General features: G+C 41.6%; 1 protein-coding gene across 2 annotated transcripts in view; it reads left to right on the plus strand.

The window, feature by feature from the left end:
* Positions 1-25,670, plus strand: part of ENOX1 (ecto-NOX disulfide-thiol exchanger 1) — a 374,261-nt gene that overhangs the window by 53,245 nt on the left and 295,346 nt on the right. For both annotated transcript variants that reach the window (XM_059833157.1, XM_059833238.1), the window contains exon 2: positions 24,393-24,466. The gene's annotated coding sequence lies outside the window, so the exon portion shown is untranslated. The remainder of the gene's footprint in view (positions 1-24,392; positions 24,467-25,670) is intronic.

The raw sequence follows: 25,670 nt of genomic DNA on the forward strand, positions 1-25,670 counted from the left end.
GACCTAATGTGATCTAGACTGAAAGCGTCAGTGAAACTTGATGATTATCCTTGTTTTGATATTGTCTATGTTAACACTGGATGCTTGTCAAAACATACGTAGATAGATGTGAGGCAAGCCAGAAAGACATACCTAGAAATTAAGGTTGCTGCTTGCATCACTCTAATAATTTTAGAAGTGAAGCTGTAACCTTCTTATTTATTTGTGAATTGAGTGGCAGAAACTCCAGCACAGGACAAGATAATACAGATATGTTGAACTTTAAATATTCAGAACATGAACTCGCTCCTTTGCATTTGTAAAATGATGGTATGGAAATCTAGTAGCGTACAAAAACTAATCTAGCAGTGTGCCAAAGTAATTAAAGCAAAGTAAATAATCTCCAGTGTTCTTATTCCCCACAGAAATTGTTTAATATCTTATCTTTCCAAACTAGTTTTCTGCTAATTCATGATGTCTTTGTAAGACTCTCCTTCAGCCAGTGCTGTTGTTATCCATGGTGTGGGAATATCTCCCCTCCTGTCCTGGGTGGACGTGTATAGGGTACTGTCCAGATTCCAAAAAAAGATGTTTCTTCCATACAGTGGAAATGCCAAGCATGAAGTTAACAGCTGTAATCCTCTCTGGTCATTTATTGTTTACTTAGCAGAAGGACTTTGATTGCCTCAAGTGTATGTGATATGTGACATTTCTAACATTGTCTTGGTGCTGTGGGATGTTTTGCTGCTGGAAACTAGGGACCTGATGCTGATCTTGCTTTGGTACAAATTAGAGGTAGCTCTGTTGAAGTAGGTGAAGCATAAGGCTGTTGTGAGGCGGATCAGATTATCTCCCTTTGAGCTGTCCCTAAATACTAGACCCTGATGACCTGCCGTTCTTAAAGTTCCCTGTTACTGCAGACAAGAGGCAGGAGGGATGGACTAGAACATAAATTATGTTAAAATAGTCCAGTATTCCTACATAGGAGAGCGTATTTCCTTACATATCTGTATATCCTGAAGCATAGTTTTAACTGCGAAAAATAAGTATAGTACAAATTGGTGCTGTGGTGCAAGTGGTATGACCTGAAACTTTTCCTTTACTTTCCTTTTTGGTGCTGATTAGAAGAATATGTTGTTGTGTGTAGACATGGTAAATGACACATGACTGCAAGAGCAGACGCTAGGCAATTAACATCCTTTTTTGACCAAAAATGAAAATCATTTGGCTGTTTCTAAACAAAAGATCCTCTGGAGAGTACTGTGACAATCTTTCAGTCTGGGCTTTCTGTCTATGCTACAGTTACTGTGAGAGGGTCACGACCATGGCAGTTGGCTATGAATTGCCAGTTCTGTCATATCACTTTATTTCCAAATAGATGTTGGTTTGTACATGATGGATAACACCTCTCTTGAGAACTTCCAAATGTTATGGGGAGGCTTAATCCAGCAGCCTAGTTGAGATAAGGCTGCTGCAGCTCCACATCCCCAGGTCCAAACAGCAGCGAGGCTGGGTTGTATTCCTACAGTAGTGTGCTAGTAGGCACACGCACAGACACACCCATATGCAACGTATACCTATGTCATACACATGGCCAGCCACACAGATCAACAGACATACTCAGTACTCATGCAAACATGAACAGCAGCACTGACCACATCCTGCTCCCCTCGCTGGCCACTCAGGATTAAGACCTATTAGTGGGGAGTACATAATGTATACGTTTGTACAGTATGGATCTCTCCAGCAGCTGGTCTTAGACAGTCACTGTCCCCACCCAGCATCTGTCCCTAGATATCCAGTCTCCACTGGTGCTGGCACCTGGATGTACGAGCTGCCAAAGCTGCAGGTACAGACTCCCTGACACACGGACATGGACACACGTGCACATTTACAGACCCCCCAGCAGTTGGCCCTGCACATTCAGTTCATCCGGTAGCTCACTCAGAGCCCCCAGCCCCTACACCCTGAAGAGAGCACCTTGCTGGGGAAAGAGTTAGAAGTGGTGTTTAATGAGGAGACAGGACAGACTGCGCTGATCTGTTTTCCCATGGTCTTTCTTCCCCAAATTGCCTCGATCACTCCCTCACCTCACCCTTAGGTCTTGAGCAATCCTGAAATGCCCTTCCTCTGCACCCCACAGTGTGTCCCATGCCCCCAGGCTGTGACCCTTGTCAGGCTATAGGGTGACCCAAAGAGGCTCTCCTGTGGACTCCTGGTGATGGGTGTCCCCCTCAGTCCCCAAGGCTGAGGCTTCTTTGGGGCGTCTGACTCAGGGCTCATATCTCCCAGGGGTTATTGAGACTCCTCTGGCTGCCACGACGCCTCCAGGCTCCCTGCGTGCTGCAGATGGGATGGCTCCAGCGATGGGCTTGGGGGGAGCGGGGCAGGAGATGATTTGGGTCCCCCCCACCATTGTTTTCCTGTGCTCCTTTGGGTGCGTGCAGAGCGGTTTTTTATCACAAGACCTAACACCAGGTAGCTAGACAGAGCATGTTCAGTGGAGCAGCTTCTTTTTAATGTTTCATGACATTAACAGCTTCATTTCTCAATTAGAATAGAAAATAAAGTTGATTATGCATGTCCGCAGGGTGACACTGTACTTTTGACCAGTAACTGTAAAGTAAATGGGAAAGGTCATGATAAATAGTATTTTAGTTTAATTATTCCTAGAAGACCACAGTGACTCACTGCAGGGTTTTTTTGTTGTTATTGTTCCTACAGCTAGCAAACAATGTTTAAAAGACTTATTCTACATGTTTATAAAGGGACAGATTTGGATGACATGGCACTGTTTTTTTTCAGTGACGCTTTCTGTAAATATAGAAAAGTTGCTGTGCGTGTTTCTTTAGTAACATTTCCACGTACTTATTTTGGTTTCAGTAAATATTGCAAGCTTAAGCCTGCCTATAAAAAAAATTCACATGCAATCTCTGACAGAAACTGCATTCTGAGATGAGATCTACAGATATATGAAGAAAATAGTGAATTTACTTAGATAATATTGATGCTTTCGTAGGGTCATTAATAAAGATCTGACAGAGCTAACAAAGACTGTTTAGAGGGAACAAAGCAGAAGTGTTTGGTGTTAACTTTAGTTTTATTTTTACTGGTTAGGCCACATTTGTTTCCTCCAAGGAAAATAGGACTGATTATTTTTGCTGATTAGAAATACATCACTGGTCTGAATCACTTCTGTAATTAGTAGCAAGATTTTAAGTAGATGTCGGAGATTTTTTTGGAGTATGATTTGCATTGTTAATTTACTATACATGCATACATATGTGTATCTACAGATTTAATGAACAAAAGGAACAGCTGGTTGTTTTTGAAAGCAATCAGTTACAGGTGCTTCATAGGCTGACATTGCTATTCCTTCTGCTTGGGGCTGAATTTGCTGCTTCTGGACAGCTCGAGTTTGTCACCAGAAAGTAAGTGGGGTTGGGAAACCAGAAAATAAAGCCATGCTTTGCTCCTGTTGTCCACTCAGCCCAGTAATTCACTCCACAGAAGTGTTGGTGAAAATAGCACTCCTTAGGTTTGCTCGGTTGGTTTCTGAAACAAATAGAGAAAAAAATGCTGAAGGGAGGGAATGATTTTGAGGGAAGGCTTGCAGCAAAGCAGGCTTGGAAGATGGGAGAGCTGGGTTGGAACGTGGCTCGTGTCCCCTGCTGTGTCCAAAATGAACCACTGAATAGGTGCAAATGTAGATGGCAGGATAAAAATGGAAACTATTCAAACCAAAAGCAATTAACTTGTATACAGATGGCTTTCTGGCATTCATAGCTGCATAGATTTTGGTTGTGTACTTTTTTAGATGTGCCATGGAAGGTTAAAGCGTCTATATGTCTGTCTCCAGCTGTTCATGCACATAAAATAGATAAGGAAATGAAGCCAAGAGAGCATTGTGTGTATCATCAGACTTGCTTGCAGAGATAGGCATCTCAAACATTAGTGCAACATCCTGTCCTGTCAAATGGCCCTTGTATCGGCCTTTTATGAGAAGAAATTACATATTTTACATCAAAGGAGTCACAGTTTCATAAAAATGGAATATGGGGAACTGCTAAGTTCATATTACGGAATGTCGTATCTCTAGGATAAAGCCTAAGGCTGAGAATCCTGAACAGAAGTGGAGGATTGCTGAAAGTATGAAACATGTGAGTTCTTCAAGCAGCTTTGGTATATCCTAGTGACTGTGTCTCCGGAAAGCCTAAGATTTGAGCTGTTTCACATAGAACAAAGTATGCTGTTCATGTGCTCTGATCCGTTATACTGTAATGCAAGCAATTAACTTTTCAAAAAAATTGTTAAGCCATGCTTTAAAAAAACCAAAACCATTTTAAGTTAACATGCAATCTACACTGATTTGCATTTTCATGTAGAACATAATAAATACTGGTTTGGATCAGTGGAAACCTGCATTTTTGTCTTGCATTTCTCCACCTTTTTAAAAAATCAATTAACAAAAAAAGTGTGTGAAATATCTTGTTAAGATGGTCAAAAAGTTTAGACAGGGCTTTCCAAAACTGTGGTGTAAGTACCTCTCTGAATATTTCAAGCTGGTACAAGACCACCATTGCAGCAGCCAGCTACCACCCCATATGATCTGGATGAGGGGATAGAGTGCTCCCTCAGCAAGTTTGCAGACGACACCAAGTTGGGAGGGAGTGTTGATCTGCTTGAGGGTAGGAAGGCTCTGCAGAGGGATCTGGACAGGCTGGATCGATGGGCCCAGGCCAAGTGTATGAGGTTCAACAAGGCCAAGTGCCGAGTCCTGCACTTGGGTCACAACAACCCCAGGCAACGCTACAGGCTTGGGGACGAGTGGCTGGAAAGTTCCCCTGCAGAAAAGGACCTGGGGGTGTTGATCAACAGCCGGCTGAATATGAGCCAGCAGTGTGCCCAGGTGGCCAAGAAGGCCAACGGCATCCTGGCTTGTATCAGAAATGGTGTGGCCAGCAGGAGCAGGGAGGTGATCATGCCTCTGTACTCGGCTCTGGTGAGGCCGCACCTCGAATCCTGTGTTCAGTTTTGGGCCCCTCACTACAAGAAGGACATTGAGGTGCTGGAGCGTGTCCAGAGAAGGGCGACGAAGCTGGTGAGGGGTCTGGAACACAAGTCTTATGAGGAGCGGCTGAGGGAGCTGGGGTTGTTTAGCCTGGAGAAGAGGAGGCTGAGGGGAGACCTTATTGCTCTCTACAACTACCTGAAAGGGGGTTGCAGAGAGGTGGGTGTTGGTCTCTTCTCCCAAGTGACTAGTGACAGGACTAGAGGAAATGGCCTCAAGTTGCGACAGGGGAGGTTCAGGCTAGACATTAGGAAAAAGTTCTTCACTGAGAGAGTGGTGAAACACTGGAATAGGCTGCCCAGGGAGGTGGTAGAGTCACCCTCCCTGGAGGTATTCAAGGAGCGTGTGGATGTGGCATTGTGGGATGTAGCTTGATGGACATGGTGCTGTGTGGTGTTGGGTGGGTTGTGGCTTGTTATTGTTGTTGTGTGGCGTGGGTTTTGTGTTTTTGTTTTTTTTTTGTGGGTTTTTTGATGTTGTGTGGTTTTTTTTTTTTTTTTTTTTTTTTTTTTCTTCCAGGTTGGACTCGATGATCTTACAGGTCTTTTCCAACCGTACTGATTCTGTGATTCTGTGATTCTGTGATTCTATTGGCCGTGAGTTGTCACCACTAATGGAGAAACTGCTCAAGAGGAACAGTTGCAGCCCTGGTGTAGAGTTTTCTGACTGTTGTTTCTCAGTTTGTTTCTGGTGACACTGTTAACTGGAATGATTTGCCTGTAGCTTTAGGGTTTTTTTTTTTTGAGTTAAGAACTCATTTGTCTGTTTTACTTTCGGTCCAACTTCCTGCAGAAAAGTACTGTGGCCACCACCTAGTGAAGCCCAGTTGGCTTCCGGACCTGTTGGAGTGCTTCCCAGAGGGCCCCAGTATTTCCTTATCACATCATGTACAGTATGGATCTGTATATGGATTGTTCTTAATCTCTGCCTGCTTCTGCTGTGTTTGCACAGTGGTGAGTCTGCAGTTGTAGGAGCCATGTGCTTTCTCTTCCTATGTATTTCTTATGGAGTTCCCTTTTTGGCAAGTAAATACCTGGGAAGGGATGTCAGGAGTCCAGCATGTATTCTGTTGTGAAAGGTGGGACCTAGGAATTTTCTGTGGGAAATGAAGGGGTCCATCCTGCCATTTCTAGAGGAATGTTGCACCTGTTTACTCGTCACTAATAAGACTTCTCTATTTAATGTTCTCTGGGGTATGTGTTTCTCCCTTGATCCACTTGAAGCACTTTCTCATGGTTAATGATCTGAATTTGCCAAGCACACTGACTCATTTCAGTGCTGTTTTTCATTATGTAAGCTATTAACGGGTCACTGCTCAGATGCTGGAAAATCTGTTTCAGGCTAATAGCGAGGTGCACAAGTGCCTCTCCATGGTATATTTGCTACCTGTGCACACGTGTTCTGGCTTGATAGTTCATAGAAAATCCCATGGCAATATGGGATGCAGCATCTATGCCATTAGCAGTCAATTCCTAATCAGCCTTTCATTAACACATACAACAGTTCACCTTTTCTAGGATATTTGCACAATGTGACTGAAGGAGGGTGAGAGGAAACACGCTGACATGGAGAGGAAGGTGTTGATAAGTAAGGAAATAAAATTCTTCCCAGGATGAACAGTGTTCTTGCAGTAGAGGAGGTAATAATGCAGGATAAGAAACTATCTTGGAGCTGCATATGAAAATCTGGCTCTCTGGCATAGAGTATTTTCCCTGAAAGTCAGTAACAAGCCTGTGGAGGAATCAGAATTTATGAAGGCAAGTCAGAAGAGAAGTAGTTGGACACAGGAAAGCCTTGAAGAAAGGATGGAGGGGGTTATTTCAGGTCCCAAGTTTTGACAACGCAAAATTGTACTGTTACAGGAGACACTAATTACTACAGGAACAGATCCTCATGTTGCCTTTTCTTTGTTACACTCAGATAATGTCCTTTTGCTTACAGATGGTTGCCTTCACATGCACACAGAGATTTTTAGTGTTTCCTTCAGTGTAGAGACAAATTGCTTGAGAATGGATGAATGAAAATTAGAGATGGGCCCAAGCTTGGATTTTATTTCTGAACTTCACCCTTTTTCTGGGAGGAGGAGGGAGGATCACATTTCCTGGATGTGGTAGAACTTCTAGAAGAAAACAGTTCCAGGTTATTTTCTTTTTATACACTGTTTCTATGGCTAAAAGCCATTTTTGATCTTTTTTTTCTCTTTCCCTAAATGGTACCTGAAAATCCTTTTGGGAGCCAAACAGGAGAGCAAAGAAACAAATAACCCCCAAACAACCCAACATTCACACCTCATTCATTTTGGAGAGAGGTTTACGTTAGGCTTCTCCTAACTAGGACAATCCTAGGAGGAACTTCAATCCATGGGAAGATTCACAGCTCAACGGGTAGAGATGGAGATTTTGGATGTCAATGCCTTTCCTTACCAGGGAGAAAATGAAAAAGGCAATCTTTGGACGCTTTTGCTCAGGAAAGAAATACTACCGTTAATGTGTGTGCTAAGGTCTGAAAAATCTTTTCAGCATAAAGCAGTGCAGAGGCAGTTTTCCAACAAGGAAAAAGGGACACTAAAGGATTCATTGTGTTGCGGTATTTATTATGTAAGAGGTATTTGCATGGTAAAGAGAGAATGCAGATTTTATTCAGAATAAAGAGGACAGGATGAATGATGTTAATGAAAAGCTGATTGATGGAAGCAGGAGTTTGTCTACCACCCACTCATATTTTCTGAACCCCAGCAATCATTTCATGGACATCTAAGTTAAATGATGGGTAGATTAGCATGCTAAATTTGTATAGAGAGTCTGCTGTGCCAAGACGGAGGTGGGATGGTGGGATGAATCCAGATCTGATCCTACAGATGTTAGCTAGGTGCCTGTTCTCCCCAAGCAGCCGGAGAGCAGCTTCAGAGAGTGATTCAGCCCAGCTATGTTTTGCGTTTCCTTTTGGCATTACCTGTTTCTCCCCATGCTGTGTGGAAACGTGATACAGCAACAGCTTGGGTTTACTCCATCCACCCCTTGGTCCTTAACCAGCCATCTCAATCAGGAGTCCAGTTGCCATAAGCTCTTTGTTTTGCTCCACTGAATATAGGGGGGAACCTAGACAAGGGGTGGATGGTGGTTTAGATGCCTCTCTGTTTTTCTCGAAATACAGAAAACCTCGTGATTAATCAGTGGTACTCTTGACAGCTGGGGTTGTTCTGTTTATTTTAGTTCTTGTTCTAAGAATAAGACTGCTTGTGTGTTAATATATAAGATCCCAAGTAGAGGCATGTGTTTTGCAGACTTTTTTTGTTATCTGATCCGGCTTCTCCATATCCTCCTTTTGTGACTAAGTCAAACCCACAGTCTGCCGAGTGTCTGCCAGGATAAGAACCCACCTGCCAGACTCGATGCCATTAAGCATTTCCCTATTTTGTTTATTTCAGCTAACATCTCTAAACATCATCTAGCAGGTCCTGACAAGAGCTTCTTGAGTAGATTCAGTGTCCTGATTTCTCTTTGACATCTACTAACATTGTGTTGGTGGCCATAATTGGTAGGACACAGCATCCCAAGAAGTTCTCTATGGAATAGCCACAGCTTGAGATCGCTTTGAGCCCCTTTTGTAGCAGATACAAATTTCTTATAAGAATTTAACTCTGCAGGGATCTGGGGCTTGTAAACCATGCATTCAGAATGACACCTTCAACTCAGGGACTGTGAAAAGCCAAGATTACGTGCCCTCACTTGAATCCTAGCAATCAAGCCAACAGCGTAGAGATTGCCTTGTGATACAGTGTTATTAATTAACCACCTGTCAGGGATTTTCTGTGACTCAAAGAGGTAATGGCTGGCTGGCTGCTGCTTTCTAGGTACTACCTCATAGTATGGTCCTATGTCCTCTGTCTTAGGTAAAATCTAATCCTTGACGTTGCAAATGATTTGTGTTCATTCTCATTATGTGATGCATGTCTGTGAGATGAGTCAGCCGCGCAACTCATCATGACCAAGACAGCTGAAATTATGCCGTGCTACAGAAGATACTGATTTAGTCACTATTATTGTTTTCTCTAATATATGGGAAGTCAACCATATGTTAATTATTTTTCTTCAGAACAGCCCCATTAAAATTTAAACCGGTGTTATTAATGGTTAGAAAATCTTCCAGTCATGTGAAAACGCTGTGTAACCAGCAGACCTCATGATCCTGTGCTTGGGATGTAAATCCTTCAAAAGCTGGTGTGCCAGAGTGTGCCTTTCTTTCCTAAGTGAAAGATGCGACTCTTTAGTCTTCCATATTTATGATTAGTCTTGATTAGTTACATGTACTTTAAATGTCACAGTTTGTGGACAAATGGTTTCCCTTTACCTGAATTCATAGAGGAATCTAATGCAGGAGGGCTGTAATATGATATTTCAAGATTGCAAAGGGGATGGTGGTTAAAGAACCTAGGCCTTCACTCTTGATGAAGTTGTGAGATAAGTGCTTCTAAACCCCCATTTTCTGAATTATAAAATGTGTATGATGCTTTCAATATTTAGTCCTCTGTGTTTTAGGGAGGCTTAAGCTGAAAAAACCAACCCACCTGGGATCTAAAGGAAAACTTGAAAGATTTTTTTTCATTTACATGTTGAATGTCTTCATGTGCAGAAAGGGAGTATTATCTAACTGATTGGGATCATTTTAAAATATGATACGCCTGCACTGCATGAATAAATTTGACAATTTGGGGCTTAATTGTGTAATGCAATTGCACTCACAGACACTTCAACACTGTGGCAACAATTAATGCATGTAAACTTGCTGGATTTTTGTGTGTAGTTATAATATTTAAGAATCTAATTTGTAATGAATTAGTCTCCTTTTCTTCTAATTCAGGATGCCAAGGAAATGTTGATATCTTTTTGGAAGTGTGTCTAGTTTTAAAAAGCCCTGTAATTGTTACATTTGCTCAGCGTAATGTTACGCAGTGGAGGGGGAGCCCAGGAGCATTTCGGCTTTGCGAGGATCTGAATGTGTCACCTGCGAGACACAAAAAGCCTTAGTCTCTAAAAACTCTTGGGACACACTGCAGAAATATATGAATATTTTCCAAAGATGATCATCTCCTTCTACTCCCTTTTGTCCCCCTCATCCCCAAAACTCAAAACCATCCAAACAAAACCTTGCAAGAGTTCTCAGGACAGTAGCTTAAAATGTGCATCTCAAAGCAAAACAAGAGAGGTGCCATTGATAGCAATCTAAGCTTAAAAGACAAGACTCAGACCACCAAATTAGAAGATTTTAAGAATAAGGAAAGCTTTTTTCCCCCAATCTTCATGTATTTTAATTTCCCACGACTTGTCTCACTATGCATGTGAGGGTGTGGGAAATAATTTGATGTTGAAAAGTGCACCTTTAATTCACAGTCTGCTCTGCTTTCTCTAGCTGAGGCAGTTTGCTTTTGCTTACCCTAAAACAAGGACAACTGCTCCTCACTTATCACTGTCCTGCTTCTTCCTTCCTAGTTCACCACCTGGTCCCCTGGAGCCCCTGCTGCAGTAGGACTATTAAATGTTAATGTACAAAATCCCAAGCACCAAAATGATTTTCCTAGCTTTCAAGTTATTCATATCAGTTGAATAAAAATGTATTATGTTTTGCAGTTTCTTTCAATTTTCCATTATCTTTTCAATAACAATCTGAGCTTGTGGCAGGACTTCATATCAGGCAGTTTTGGTTTCCTAAAAGTAAGCACACTGAATCAATGACCCCAAAAACTTCTGGTTCCTTATGCTGAGTGTTACAGTGCACGATACTGAACTAGAGCCAAATTACTTTTAATAGAGAAAACTGACCTACTATGAAAGACAGCCTGAAATAAAGGGACTGAAAACAGGTCTGCCCCCCTGCAGATTGTCTCCTTGGGATAGTCTTTCCCTTTGGTCATTCTTTTGAGCCTGCAGCTCTCAAGTTTAACCACAGATGCTATGAAATCTCCATGGGCAAAGTCCCTTTGTTTCTGTCATCTCTGGAGTCTTGCTGTGAGTTTTCTCCCCAATCATCTCTGCAGGAATGGCTCTCTCTCTCTGCCTTTCCTACCCATCCTCGAGAAACTCTCTGTATCTGAACATGCTCCTTCGTTAAATCACCCCTTTCTCCAGGTATTCTCATATAAGTGCAGAAACCTGCAGTAGGAAATGGTGTAGCCTTCCTAGCTGCTGCCTGGCCACATGTCTTCTAACAGAGCAAAGCAAAACTGGACAAAGAAATCAAGTAGTTACTCTGCTGTAAAGCTGTGAGGGTATTTTCATGTCATAGCATCTTGACAGTCCTGCTAACTGCTGGAAAAAGCCATCCTTCAAGCTGAGCTTTATATAGTCCTTACAGGTGTTTATTTTTCAGTGGTTGATTCTCACCCATTTAGTTAAAATAGAAATATAATACTTCCTCTCCATTTTTTTTCATGATTATTTCAACATTGTAAATCAGTGAAAAATTATAGTAAGCTTAGCTTTTGGTTAAAATATCATCATTAGAAATAGCTGTCTGAGTTAAGTATAATACAACCAATTTCCTAGTGATAATTTCCTAAAAATAATTTTAAAATATTCCTTCCACTTCTTCCTTGATCTGCTCCTCTGTGTGGGGCTTGGAAAATGCTTTAATCAGCTCTTCCATTCCTCTGTCTCATCATACCCTGGTCTTGGTCTTTGTTTTCTGTTTTTTCTTTGCTTAGACATCAAGTGGAAAAGAAGCCCAAGGGCAGCAGCAGAGACTTTGTTGCTGGTTTTGCGTACAGAGCTCTCCCCAGGTTGCCCAGAAAACTGCAAGATAAAAGGAGCTTCTCACATCTTTAGATGGGCCCCTTCCCCATCTGCTCCTTTTCCTACCCCTGCTCACTGCCCCTGTCGTGTACCCGCACCCCTGCAGTCCATAGACCTGTCTCTTGGCCCCCAGTGCCTTCCTGCTGATAATCTTCCATCTTTTACAGCATCTCAGGCAGCTCTTTGAACACCATCCAGCAGCAGTGTGTGTCCAACCCCTTTGAACTGTAATGCGGCAGCCAGTTTTCCTCTCGGCATACCTTCAGACCAATTAAAAGCGGTAGGTTGCTTTTACTAAGGCAGCCTCTGTTTCAGGTGCAGGTAGACTGCAGGGACACAGCTGCCACTTTATTGCCTCAACTCTAATGCCAGGAGTGGGAATTAGCAGCTGTATTGGTTAAAGGGTAATTCATGTTTTATGTCTCTTAAGACAAGAGAGAAGGAAAAATCTCAAATGTATAAGCATTTAGAAGGATCGTGCATGGTAAACTTCTAATATTTGCTTTCTCTTAACTCCTTTGACAAAGGAAAGAAGGTAGGAAAATAGTAATTTGGGTTCTGATTTGGAAAGTTCATTGGAGAAGCAGAAGAAATCGAGGACAAATTATGTGAATAATTCAGAATCAGTAGTGTAAGCTATGAGCTGTTGATCACTGTTTTGTTACCCAGACATAGATTTCTATTAATATTCCTTCTTTTGAAAAAAAAGGAATGCTGTCTCTGCTGTTGTATGCTTAATTGAGCACTTGAGGCAAAAAAACACCCACAGCAACAAAAAAAAACACCAAAAAAACAACAAAAAAACCCCTATGGCATGCAGATCTATTTTTCAGATGATGATGTTCTTTTAAAATCTTTTTTAGAAAAGTTGTCCCCTTCTATACATCCTAAATATGTTCTCTGAACTCTCAGACCTCTTCATGAAGTGGGTAGAATAGGTTTAGTCAGCGTTGCAGAGTGAGACTGCTGGGGGAAAAGTGGAGGTGCAATGGGTTGTAGAAAGCTAGTGTTACACTTGAAAGCACTTTCTTCAGAAAATATTTTATATATATATATATATAGTTAAGGCCATCTAATATTCCCTGGAGAGGAAAACCAAATCCATAATTAAATTGAATAGTCATTCTTTAAGAAGACTTCTGTTATATGCGGCTTAAGTGTAACAGAAAACAGAGAGTATAGTAACACAGACCCTCAGCAGGATTTCTTAGCTATAAAATGTCAAAGCCCCTTCAAAATTTAAGAGTAAACTATTGCACAGCTTTAAAAATGAGTACCATAACTTTAGTAAAACGTTCTTACCCAAATCCTTGTAGATCAACATGTGGCAAGATTATTTCAGTGGAAATATGTGCCTACAGGCTATTTAGTTTTGTGTTTTGTTTAACACCACTTGGCATCTGAGATCAAGAAAGCTTAAACCAATTATGAGTAGCTGGTGCAGCAAAAATCATGATTGATACACTTACAACACAGGGTCGATTCTTCCTGTAATGTTATTTTATTAAGGAGTGGAGCAAGGGGGAGAAGGGGACATCAGGCATACGACTTCATAGCACCAAATTAACACATTACTCTGTCATATACAGATGTTTCCTCCCTCAGTGCAATCAGTGCAAGACGTACTGATTGCAGCGTGCAGACCTCAGAGAAGAGACGGCTGTGCGGTTGTTGCTAAGCCTATTTCCCTCTTCCCTTTGGCTTATTGGATTATTTTATACAGTGGAATGATAGGAATTTAAACATGAAAAAGTGCTGTTGAGTCATCTAGCCCATCTTGCAGCTAATGCAGGATTGTTCTCTGTGGATCTCTGTCCAGTTGGCTTTAGATGTGATTGGACTTCAGCCAATTTCCTTTGGAAGATTATTCTACAATAGAATACACTTCATTATTAGGAATTTTTTCCCTGTCAGCCTAAATTTTACTTTGCTCAGTATAATCACATTACTCTTAGCTATAGTTTCCTGAAAATCCCTATTAAAAAAAAATCCTTAGTGTGTGCATCCTTCCAGAGCTTGTAGATAATTATCATATTTCTCTTTCAGTAGAGGCTTTAGTCAAGCTATACATATTTAGTTATTTTAATATTTTCTCATAAATCAGTCTTCCTAGATTAATGATGACTTTTATTGCGGCTATCATTAAGTCAAATCTAATTCTTCTGTTTAAAATTCAACAAGAAAAGGCTGGACTGAATAAGGACTTACAGATTAGATCATGGTGTCATTGAAAACCTATCCTTTGAACCCCTGTTTGTGACTTCAGAGCTGTCTGAATGCCAGCTCTCCTGAGGCAGACTTCAGCAGTAAGATTTGTCTCAACTACCTTGAGTTATCTACAGTGTAAGTGCCTACATCAAAGCTGCTCTCCCTAGATTCCTTTTATGATCATTGGACCCTATAGTTGGGTGCAATTAATCTAAGCTATTTTAGATATCCACATTAGGACGAGAGGAGTTGAGCCATAGAGGCACCTATTTCTCGCTCTCAGTTAAGGGTAACCCAAGGTGATGAGCTCAGATATTGACATCAGCAGTTGGTGAGACAAACTGCCTCTAGGTGCTGAAGTCTTGGAGATCGATACAGAGCAGCTGTGCTGGAGGGCCGCCTGATTTACATTGAACAGTCCCTCTGTCCTGAACCTCAGGCTTCCTTGGGTATTTAAAGGTAGGGTCTGTTGAATTTGCAGACATCGTGTTTCAAGAAGTGAGAAGTCTTGGTTCTCACCATGGCAATGCCACCACAGCTTGGAGACAGCAGCGAGGTGCTTTGGCACTCAGAGAGGCTCAATGCATTGTGTGTCCTGAGACCATTCCTAACACATTTGAATGGCATTGAATTCAACACAAAAGTGTGATGATTGCATTGAAAAACAGGGGGGTGGATAAAATTGCCTTTTGTATAGACATAGAATCATAGAATAGCTCAAGTTGGAAGGGACCCAGAAAGATCATCGAGTCCAACTCCCTGCTCCTCGCAGGACTACCTAAAACTAAACTATATGACTAAGAGCGTTGTCCAGATGCTCCTTGAACTCTGACAGGCTTGGTGCCATGACCACTTCCCTGGGGAGCCTGTTCCAGTGACCAACCACCCTCTCAGTGAAGAACCTTTTCTTAATGTCCAATCTGAACTGAAGCAGGTGCAGCATTTACCTAGAGAGTAAGAGGTCTAGGTGCCAGATACATTGGTTTTCAAGTCTCTTTGGGCTGGAGGAAGTCTATGGTCAATGTCTTTCACTTTCCAAGGCCTCTAAAAAGATGGCTTTTACATGACAGATGCCTACTGCTCTCCCCTCCTCTATTAGGTATTTGTTCTCCACTGACAGCTTAGCGCTCACAGTCCTCACTGCAGCCCTAGGCAGGTGCCTGCTCAGATGCAATTCTTGCCTCTTGACTAGCCATAGGTTATAGTTTGCTCTCTATGCAGGTATAATCATTCCTGGTTTATACTGGAGTAACTAGGAAAAGAAATCAGCATATGCCTTTTGTTCATTAGTAAAAAAATAAGTTAAATATATTTTCCCAGTGGATGGTTACCTTGTCAGACTTCCTGATAAAATACGCTACTCCTCTATTCCCTATAATTTGTATATAATATCCAGGAAAAAAAACTTTGTTCTAAATGCCTTTGGAGGGCAAACACCAGGGAGGGAGGAGAGCTGTTGAAATTGAAGGATAATATCAGTACAAGGTAATATGTTTATTAATTAGTCCTGAATGAATTTAGACTGAAAATTAAAAGAAATTTTTCAAACATCCCAAGAGGTGATGTTCTGGAATAAACTAATTGAGTAGATTGCATTAGTTGAGTAGAACACCAAAATAATGTGAAGACAGAATTTGGTAAATTTAGGGAAGGTTTTGTGAGAATGCATAGAAGCATTTACAGAGGTTAAAAAAAAAATTAAGCATGCAATATGAAGTCATAGTGTTACCAAAGGGGCTAGAAAGAAGACTGGCCACTGCTCATGTGTTTGCCCTATCACCTATTTTATGTTTAATCCAGTGGTTGGTGGATTCTGCTGTTTGCTAACAGATGCCAGAAGGTCTCAGTCTGAGAAGTCAGTGTAAGAAATTCCTTGCTGTTGCCAGGCCCTTGGAGTCAGGGTTGGCAGCTGCCTTCCCAAAAAACATTTGGGACATTAGTCTTGGTCTTTTGTTGGTGGTGTTAGGAAGGGATTGTGTGGTGTGCATGTGTCTCTGTGGAACTGTCGTGGTTTAAGCCCAGCTGGACTAATCACCACACAGCTGCTCACTCACTCCCCTTCCTCAGCTGGACAGGAGAGAGAAAATATGAGGAAAAGGCTCGTAGGTCGAGATAAGGACATAGGGAGATCACTCACCAGTTACCATCATGGGCAAAATAGACTTGACTTGGGGAAATTAGTTTAATTTATTACCAATCAAAATCAGAGTAGGATAATGAGAAGTAAAACCAAATCTTAAAAAGCAACACCTTCCCCCCCACCCCTCCCTTCTTCCCGGGCTCAACTTCACTCCCGAACCTCTTCCCCCCCGAGCGGCACAGGGGGATGGGGAATGGGGGTTGCGGTCAGTTCATCACATGTTGTTTCTGCCGCTCCTTCCTCCTCACACTCTTCCCCTGCTCCAGCGTGGGGTCCCTCCCACAGGAGACAGTTCTCCACGAACTTCTCCAACGTGGGTTCTTCCCACGGGCTGCAGTTCTTCACGAACTGCTCCAGCATGGGTCCGTTCCACGGGGTGCAGTCCTTCAGGAACAGACTGCTCCAATGCGGGTCCCCCGCGGGATCGCAAGTCCTGCCAGCAAACCTGCTCCAGCGTGGGCTCCTCTCTCCACGGCTCCACAGGTCCTGCCGGGAGCCTGCTCCAGCATGGGCTTCCCACAGGACCACAGCCTCCTTCAGGCATCCACCTGCTCCAGCGTGGGGTCCTCCACGGGCTGCAGGTGGATATCTGCTCCACCATGGACCTCCATGGGCTGCAGGGGGACAACCTGCTTCACCATGGTCTTCACCACGGGCTGCAGGGGAATCTCTGCTCCGGCGCCTGGAGCCTCTCCTCCCCCTCCTTCTGCACTGACCTTGGTGTCTGCAGAGTTGTTTCTCTCACATATTCTCACTCCTCTCTTCTCTGGCTGCCTCTTCCTGGTTTTTCAGCCCTTCTTAAATATGTTATCACAGAGGCGCTACCACTGTTGCTGATTAGCTCAGCCTTAGCCAGTGGCAGATCCGTCTTGGAGTCGGCTGGCATTGGCTCTATCAGACATAGGAGAAGCTTCTAGCAGCTTCTCACAGAAGCCACCCCTGTAGCCCCCCCTGCTACCAAAGCGCTGCCACACAAACCCAATACAGGAACAGATCCTGTGTGGTCCTCGTGGACAAAGCAAGATCAGGAAAGTAGACAAGAACCAGTTCGTCCTTCTGAGTAGTATATTCCTTCAATACTACAGCCCAAGCGCTGTGCCCAGACTTTTCCCAGCTGAAGCCTGTGCTGAAAGCTTGCCAGGCAACGGGGTTCTGCTCCTAATTCACAACAACTGCAACAAAATGCAGCTATCCTCATCATTCATACAGACACGCAACCCTCAGAGACTACAGGCCTGCCACAGCTACAATGCTTCATCTTGACACTAGCAGACAGAGTACAGGGTTGTCTGTTGAGACATTTAACTTTGAAGCATCACCATACTGGAGATGAGAAGGACTTGGAGGAGTGTGGGATAGGGAAGGTATTTTTAGCTGCCTTTCGTTAAAATTGCTCAGCTTTCCTAATACAGTTTTATCATCACTGTAGTGAACTAATTGTGCCACTAGCCTGTCTGCTAATAATCCTATCTTGATAAGCTATTCCTCATTATTTCTGACTTTTCAGCGAATGACATCTTGGTGCCTGTCCGCCACTTTTAGCAGGAGGCACGACTGACTGCTTAGAAAGTCTTCCTAGACTCCTCTCAAGTTGTTTGATCCTGCTTCTCTTCACAGCTCCAGCTTCCATATTTGCTACTGAGACAAGAGGGAACATTGGCCTTTCTTTTCTGTAATGCTAAAAATAGTGTGAGCAAACACCTGTGAATTGAAGCTGGCTCCCGTTACAATAGGTGTCCATTTCAAGGAAGACATGATGGTCCTCTTGTTTCTTCTGTGGATTTTTTGACCCTCCTGTGATTTCTGATGCTGGACTTCACTAGTTCTGAATGGTTCCTCCTTTTATGCAGGAATGAGGTATCATAATCTTCAGATATTGTGATGGTAGATGTTATTTAAGGACCTTCCAGGACAACTGAATGTCACGGGCATGCTGAACTTACTGATGATGTCCTCAGTAGGTCTTACTCTTGAAAAATAATGATCTATATTCAACTTACTGGAACTCCTTTTTACATTCCTTGTGATTATCTGAACAGGGTTTTGCCAGCAGTTGTCACTGTAGTTAAAGAAGGGAAGGGTTAGAGATTTATTGCATCTGTGGCATTCAGGTGCTGACCCAGTCTTTCACTGGGATGAAATAGTGCAGCTCAGTGCTTCTGCCTTTCTTTTAAAAGAAAAAAAAAAGTAGGTATTTCCTTACAGAGTTTCTATTCCAACCTCTAGACTGCAATGATGGCAGCACATTTTTGTGTAACTCAGACCATCTGTAGAGATGCAGCAAGGTAACTTAGGCTCCGCATTGTCAAACCAAAAGCGGTGGCCGTGTTGTGTGCCTCTTCTGCCTGTGTCGGGGCGGGTGAGGACCCTTTTCCTTCAGAAGTGCCTGCCACGGTAAAGTTGCTCAATACTTTGTACTTTCACAGAAGTATTTCGAATTGGGAGTCTTTGCACCTCGGGCGCTACTTTCAAGACAGACTTTAGAGCAGTGAGTCCTTTCTCGCATTTTCCCACAGGTCAGGGAAAGAGGGCATTTTCAGCCATTAGAAATTAGCTTTCTTTGAGTAGAAAAAGATCTGCATTCTTATAAACCTCCTCATTTTTCTTTTTTCAACAGGGAACATGGATTTGTACTAGCTTGAGAAGAAGCTAATCAAAGAAAGGATTTCACTTTCTAGTCTACTTCACTGTCAGTTCAGGATAGTCCCAGAACCATTTGCTGTTGTTGATTACACTGCTGGCCAGTATAGTTACTTTGTCCGTAACAGCAATGGGTGAATACCCTCACTGTGATGGGTGGCAGGAATCTGCTAGCAGGTAGAGACGTGTGGGACTGGGAGGACTGGCTCTGCTTCCCACCTGCTTTCTTAAAGCAGCGCGCCCTGACTTTAAACGCTCATGTCCCCTGATGGAAAAAATCCCGAAGTAACAGGTTAAAAAAGAAGTTTTACTGCATTATCATGTAGCACACTCCATTGCACACAGCATGACTGTAATTTTGTCAATGATGGTGTGCAGGTTAATATACTTTATTGAAGCTGTTTTATTAGACTGAAACTGAAATCTGTACAGGAAGTTCTTTTTTTGCCCTGAAATCTATTAGATGTTGCATCTTAGGGGAGCTGTAAGAAGATTGACTCCCAAGAATAATCTTTTCCTCCCTATTTCAGGGAAAAGTTAGGATGTTTAATTTTACTTATGGTAATTTGTATAATTTCACATGGGTTCAGGAGATAAGAGAGAAGTGTGACATGGAGCTTCCTTAATTTGCCTTTATTGACTACATCAACTGCAAATCTGTTGGCCTCGATGTACAGTCAAAAGGGGAGACATTTTTCTGTACTTGTAGACTTATGTTAAAAAGAACAAGTTTAAAATAGGGATGCTAATGATGGAACCTGAAAGAGTTACTCTGAGAAATGAGGTATAATAAAGAAAGAATTGGCATGGTCATTTATTCCTAGATTTCAGTCTTCGATTGAATGTGAAGCCGGATAACTCACCATCTTGCAAATTTGAGTACAAAAAAAAGATGTAAAAATGAGAACAGCCTGCTTTCTTAAATATTGCTACCTGGCATCTAAAAGTGATACAGAATGTTAAAGATATCATCCCTTAATTGTCAGTGATACAAACCCAATTCTAGAAAAATGTTATAAACACTCACTCTAATGTATGTTCATTTGCAGAGAAATAAAAACATTTTCCACAGTGCCTGGCACATACTGAATATTCAGTGTAACAAAATGGAAGGGATTTTATAAGTTAATGCCTTTAAAATGAGGAGATCACAATACATTTCTGATGTGGTGTTTCAACCTGGACTCTTATTTTACCATTTAGTTAATTCTCAATGCAGAAACTGTGGTCCTGTGATGCAGAGATTTGAGAATTCTGCATTGAGTACTGCCCAACGTAGTAATTTTATCTAAGGCTCTGTGCAAAACTGGTGTCTAGCTTTGATAGTAACAGCAATTACTTCTGTAGTAGCATGAAACTTATAATGGATTACATAAGATAAGAGTTGAAACTGTTTATTTATTAGACTGTAGTTTTGGGGAGGGGAAAATATTTCTTGTAAGACTATCAGCTAGCATTCGCACCATATTCACTTCAGGGATTTTTCTCCTAGCATAATGTAACCAAGAACCACCCAAGAAAGTGTTAGAGTGTTTGTGTGTTTTCCTTTTGCGGTCCCAGCATGAGAGTTCATTTGCTTTGCTGTGAAAACTTGAATTCTGTATAATGTGGTGGACACCCTCCAGCTGGAAAGTTGTAGGCCTAATAAATAGCATGTAAAAGAACTGGCTGACTGCACCCTGGACCTTGTCCATCACAGACTCCAGAGGAATGTGACTGAAGGGAAGATGAAGAGGCCAGACAATTTGTGTTCTGCATCTGGAGTCTGTGGATGACTGGGGGTGCTGAAGGTGTAAGGACGTGGTTGAAGATTATAAATTATCAGAAATCAGCTTTGTGTTAGTACTCATGATGGTCTGAGGACTTTTTTGTCAAAGAGTGAGTAGTGCCTCTACTAAAGAGTGCAGAAACAGTGATATAATCCATCTCAGCCCCAAGGCATCACTAGCTGTACCTAGGCTCCTCTGACAGATATTTTCAGAGAAAAAAAGGTCTTTAAAAGGAGATAATCGTGGTACCTCATGGTGCTCTTTCTCTTCCACACTCACCTAGTCCTAAATAGTAAAGCCAAGATCCAGAAACTGTGCCATTATTTTTTTGTAAAGTAAGTTGGTGAAAAGAACATTAAGTTATCAGGGGAAAGAAGCTCCTGAAAATGTTGGGTTTTTCATCGAAAATCATTTTAGCTCATAAGCCATTCTTTCCTTATCTTGATGAAAAGAAAATGATCAGATCTCTAGGTCAATAATGTTGAAAACAGCAACAGCAGTGATCATCCCGGCTGCATGTTGTTTTCTGGTGTGCTTTCAGATCTGAGCAGTTCCGCATGCTGTAAATATCAGCCTGACTTACACTCAGGTTCAACCTCACATCAAGCAACGGCGAAAAAAATAGGGGCTGTTTAAATGCAGCAAGGCTTGAAAATAACAATTTTTAAAAAATGCCAGCATGTCAAAACATTGAAGGAAAATATTGAAGTGTACAAGTGTGCTTCCAGTTTGTCTGTTGCTGAATGCTTTTTCTATTGAATAATCACATCTTCAAGGGTCTAAAGCAGTGGTTCATTGTATCTAATGCATTGCTGTCATGCCACCAGGCATTAAAAAAAGAGAGATTGAAATTATCTGGAGGAAACAAATCACTTTATTTCAAAGACAAATTAGATTGAGCTATCTTACCATTCTCTATAGATTTCATAAGCACATTACTTGTTGAAGTGGTATCAGGCATTTTCTATATTATAGCAATTTGCATACGTTCATTAAGCTGTGCTTTGTAAAGCTTTCTGACAGGGGCATTTGATGAATCCTTTCGTGAACTGCATTGTTTCTTTACGCGGAGCAATCTGTTAAATCATGCCTTTGTCCTTCAGTTTGTCAGAATCAGTAAGTGAAGCAGATGTTAATAACTGTGGGAGGGTTTGGGGGGTTTTCGGTGTTTGCAGAATATGGGATAACTGTGAAGGGCATGATGTGTTTGTAAAAGTGACAGCTGCTGTTATTAAAGATGGAAAGTGTGCTCCAAGTAAAAACTTTCCCTGGCATCTTTTAGCAACTCTGTGAGGGTTTTTTGAACTATCAGACCGGTGGCCACTTCTAAAATAAACACCGCTAATGTTATGCACAGCAAATTGTGTGCTTATGCTTACATACAATTGTTCTTTTCTTTGGCTGAAAACGTTCTGTCACAGAGCTATCTCAGCCATGCAATAATTCATAATGTTTCTCTAGAAATATGTCATAAGAAATTCTCAGGTCAACAATCCCTTGAGACGTATTTTTGAGCAATATTGTTTCATGCGTTACCGCATTAGTAGAATTTTACACCCGGTTGGTGTTTTGAAAGTTACCTTTATGACACAAGTTTTGCTGGACGTGACAGTTCAGCTTCTGGAATCTACTACTCATCATGAAGGTCACTTGGCTGAAGTTGTTACAGCCAGGGAACAGCATGCATTTGAGGTGGTTAACGTGCTTCAACTGATGGGTGGTAACTCCTGTCAAGGTGTGGTAACACGAGTGCTTGCAGTCAACTGTAGAGACCTTGCAAGTGAAAATAAAGCATGCAGCCATAAAAGCGGTAATAGATGAGGGGGATAAGTAAAAGGGGAAAGCAAACCATGGGAAATGAATGTATGTGGGAAAAGTGTTGTAAGGCTAATTGATGAAGAAGGAAATTCAGAAGAAACAGAGGACGTTACTGTAGAAAATAAAGGGTAAACTTTGGCCACCCTCTGATCTTGCAGATTTTTATCAGTATTACCTAGTAAATAGCTCCCACTCCTATTAGAGGTGATATTTGGCTGATTTTCACATTAATTTTAATGGCATTCTCTTTGTGATTTCTCTATGCCTTCTGGGGACTTGAGTAGGAGATGCAAAGGGCAGAAATGTAGTGGTGTTACTTGTGCCTCTGTGATGGAATCTGAGCTTCTGAGCCTGACTTGTCTGCAGTTGACATCAACAGCAGGAATGGCAACATAGGGCATAGAATAAATAAACCTGGAAGTTGTTGTGTATCGAGATTGCCTGAAAATATGTAGAGAAGACCAGTGAGGGATTTCTGTAGTTGTTCTTGCACATGAAAGTAGGCGGCAGCTACAAATCAACGAACTGTTGCTTCTGTAAGAAGAATTGGCAGACTCTTTCATGCAGTTGCTGAATAAAAATTTCTACTGCTTCTGTTTCTCAGAGTGAGCCTTATCTTTCTGTCTGATTATCTTGCAAAAAATGAGCAGGGAAATAATTATCCATGCTGATATTTACATTTTGTCTCTGCTTGAAAATTACCAGCTCACAGAAGGGAACAGAGGGAGTCTAGGACTCCTTTGGTGGGCCGAGCCTTTGGAGAAGAAAATGTCTGCTCTTCAGCTGGAGCACGTAGGTGCTCCCAGCCAGGTGACCATTAATACGTAGTGGGTATAGGCTGTTCTATAACTGATTCGTCTTAACTCTGCTGGCGTGATTCACTTTGCCTATACTGGGAATCATGCGGTGGGTACCAGTGGTGCAGCTGCAGGCAAAAGCTCAGGCAAAATTCTGGGAGAAAGAAAGAGGCAAGACTTTTTCTAACATGGGCTCTTAATTATTTTTTTTTTTTAAGAGCTGTGGCTGTCTAGCAGCACTGTGTGAAACAGTGTGTCCTGCTGCAGAATTTGAAGATGCTAATGGTGCCACAGAAATACTCAATACAGCATCTACTCATGATGGTGAAGCAGATATGGTCATCTCAGAAGTCATTGTCCAGAACAAAGATCAGACCAAGTGCATTTGGACACATGAACTATTTTTTCCTCTTTTTTTCCCTCCTTTGTGTCTTTCCTTGGTCTTCTGAGCCTGTTTCTTTTTCCCAATGCATCCTCCTCCTCTTTTTTGCTTTCTTAAGCACATTAGACTTATGAAATGCATTATGCTTAGGGTCACTGTGCAAGAATCACCAGGAAAATTTACAGAGACTCTAGGACTAATTGTGATTAGGTTGTTATACACAGGCTTACAAAAATGTACATCTAGAATTTCACACCTGTAGCAGAACTGCCATGTTCAGCATTTTTGGACAAGAAAGAGGTAATGCACATAATTGTATCCTTAATTTTTCATGTGGTTTCCCTATTCATGCCACCATCTTTCTGCAAACTAAAGGCAGAATATTGCTTAAATGTACATAGGGATGCTTGTGGTTTCCTAATACATTTATATTTTCTGCTATGCCACTGGCAGTTTTGCATATTCAATATGTTGGTTTTGTTCTTTCATTACAGATAGTTGTAGCAAAATTGCTATTTGAAAATTTGATGTGTTTTCAGAGTTTTCTACTAATTTTGAACTCGTATGTAGAAGTTGCCTAAGAATCTACACAGTATTGTACATATCTTCAATTTAATAGCCTATAAATTATCATACCATTGTTTTGATCATCCACAACACGTTTCATGTGATGCACAACTTTAGAAGGACTAGCTCATAAACTCATTTCCAAATAGTAATTTTGCATGTTTTTTTTCTTTTGTATGCTTAAGCCCTATACTTTTAGTGACTTTTTAAAAAATATATTATCTCCTTTACAGATCTTGGACTCTGAACTTGAAGCAATTCTTGGTTATACATTTCGTGAAACTTGGAGAATATCTGCAATAAATAGGTATGTGTAATGGATACATTCATGTTTTGTGTTGGATGATTTGGAGTGTGTGTGACTTTTGTTGGCAGTTTAATGCTGAACTTCTTAAAGGTCTTGATAAATCTCAGCTGCCACGAATGGGACAGTATGATGGATCTTTGCTGGCTGAATTTTCAGTAGCACGTGTCGTATTTGTATGGCAGAAGTTGGGAACGCTATGATGCTCACAGTTTCTCAGAGGTAAATGTGTAGCAAAACTTACAAATTTAACTTCAGACTGAACAAAAAGGTGCGTATCCATGAGCAAGTAAGAAGTTTTGAAGGTAAAATCAGTGAGTCGGAAGAAGTAGCTCTACTCTTGATCCCCTCATACTTGAAGCTGAGCTTTAACTCGCTTTTCGTTTGTGTTTCCTTTGGTTTTCTTTGCAACTGCTAAAGGTAGTGGAGGTATGAATGTGACTGAGTACTGGGAAGAAAATGGTCATAAAGGTCGAAATCTTGGGTACATTGAAGTTCCTGGAAATTTTCTCAAGTATTTCAGTGAAGCTAGTATCTCACTTGGAACTTTTACAGAAAATATTCAGGCAGTTTGAGAAATATATTCTTGCATATAACGAAGCAATTTTTAGGTGATTTCTTCTTTAGAAGTCAGGTCACACTTTATGATGCTTGAAACTCTGCTGAGCTTCTAGCAATGGAGAAAGGGAAACGAGAAGATTTATAAGATTTTATTCTTTCTAAAGAGTTTATAGACCTAGAAAATTTTTTGAGTCCCAGCTCTAAAGAGGAAAAGGTTTCTTGAATACATGGATGTAACAATTGAACTTACCTTGATCTGTCTGAGGAACTTTGAAGAGATTTATAATGGGGGAGAGGTTGCATTCTTATGAATAAAATCCATGACCAGTTTTTGGTGTAGAGGACCCCTCCACAAAAACGGGTTTTCAGAGTAGTTTGTTCTGTAAGAATCTGAATGCAAAATATTTCCATAGTGTGCATCATCTGCAGGTCCCAAGATGTCTCGCAAAAGCTGGAGAAGAACCATTGTCTCCATTTTATGTATGGGATCAGGTATCTGCCTGGATCACTTAATGTATGATTGTCCTACTACTGGATCTCCTGAATGTTCAGACCTGTGTCCAGGCCTGTCAGAGGATCCTATGTCTAATTGTGCTTTCAGACTGTGTGCAGAAGATCTCAGCAGTGTTTCTGGTGGTTACGTTTC

This window comes from Gavia stellata, chromosome 1 (genome assembly GCF_030936135.1).
Source record: "Gavia stellata isolate bGavSte3 chromosome 1, bGavSte3.hap2, whole genome shotgun sequence".
In the NCBI taxonomy this organism is placed as follows: domain Eukaryota; kingdom Metazoa; phylum Chordata; class Aves; order Gaviiformes; family Gaviidae; genus Gavia; species Gavia stellata.